Below are 1,752 nucleotides of genomic sequence, written 5' to 3'. Positions count from 1 at the left end.
GTTGTATTTTAACTGTAGTTTTATTGTATACATAGAAAAGCAATATTGTTTCATTATTTATTAAATTGTTGTGTCAAAACTTTGAATTCACTTTTAGCTTACACATATTGCCCAAAATTCCATGTCCAAGTAAGCGTTTCTCATCACTTGGCATCATTTAATTGTTATCACCCATTTACTGTTATAAAATCTCTTCCTATGAAGCTACATAGCCAATTGCAACCAAAACTGGCCACAATCACCTTGTTTTATCATAAAAAAGAAAATAATAGAGCATGGAATATCAGCTCCTGACATTAAACATCAATACAGTTAAGAACCTTGATCAGTTACCAACATACTAAATGATTTAAACTTGGCCGCATTAGAGACCAGATAACAAATTAAAAGGTTTGCAAATTTCACTCTCAACATAAAATAGCCATTAATATCCTATAGCTAGTTAGTGTACTTCAACAAAAGAAGTTTTCCTTCAATCTCTAGCTATTCCTATATTCAACATTTTGCCTTACTAAAGCTTGATATACTCTCTCCTAAATTAAATAAAGGCAACAGTAGTATACCGCTCTTCAAAACTCATAAATCCATGGACAAAAAACAAAATCCGGGTAACAAACTGAAACTGAGAGAAAGACATTAAATATAAGAGGAGAACAATGACACATCACTACAATGTAACACACACAGAACCGGACTAAGCATCAGACAAAATCCCACAAGAATAACAAATATAACATCAAAACCAAATACATGAATATGGGATAGACAAGTACCGTGACACGTCTTATAGCAATGCGTATTCATTTTACACTAAAAATAAGAGAAAACAAACGACGCAATGTTAAAATGTAACACACAGAAAAGAACTAAAATATAACAATGGCCATATTCCTGACTTGGTACAGGACATTTTTAAAGGAAAAAATAGTGGATTGAACCTGGTTTTGAGGCAAGCCAAAACTCCCTCTTTTATAGTCATGTGAAATATAACATCAAAATATATTAAGTCAGCAGTTTAATCTGTTCACAGGTATAAAAGGCTGTCATTTGCGGAAAAGGTGCAACTTTGACTTGATTTTATCTCTAATATCCAATACCATTTATATACCAAAGGAAAATCATAGGATATGAAATTGTTCTTTCTGGTACACCACTTTTAGTTGTAGTGTTTTCAGAGGTTTAACCTTCAGCAGTGATACTGTTGATATTTTATGAGCAACACATTTCCACTACACTGTTTTGCCTTTTATTTCGATGTTGGTGTTATTTATGGCAGTTCAGTATTTCTGTTGTTGCGTTGTTTTCCCTTTAAACTTGGTGCGTTTTCCGGCCTCGGTTTTAGTTTGTAATCCGGATTTGTTGTTGACTACTGTCTTTATAAATATTTTGATATGAGCGTCACTGATGAGTCTTATGTAGACGAAACGCGCGTCTGGCGTACTTAATTATAATCCTGGTACCTTTGATAACTTTTTTATCAACAGGCTGTATCTATGCCGGTCACCAGGGGCAAGGATGAACGGATTTCAATTTCCCTTTTCCAAGTCTTTGATTAAGACGGAGCTCTACATTGATACAATCTGCTTCTTGATCACTCTGAGAGGTGATTTAATGATTACAATAAAGCCTGAGGCTGTGGTGACTAATTAGCCATAGCGTACTTTCAGTGCTATTACCAATTTGAGTTGAGTTCGTTCCGCCTGAAGCATCGTGAAAATATGTAGTCTCATGGTCTAGTTCCCAAACAAGTAT

Source organism: Mytilus trossulus, chromosome 1 (assembly GCF_036588685.1).
Source record: "Mytilus trossulus isolate FHL-02 chromosome 1, PNRI_Mtr1.1.1.hap1, whole genome shotgun sequence".
Taxonomy (NCBI): Eukaryota; Metazoa; Mollusca; class Bivalvia; order Mytilida; family Mytilidae; genus Mytilus; species Mytilus trossulus.
The sequence above is the reverse complement of the archived record's forward strand: the minus strand, read 5'-3'. Positions refer to the sequence as shown.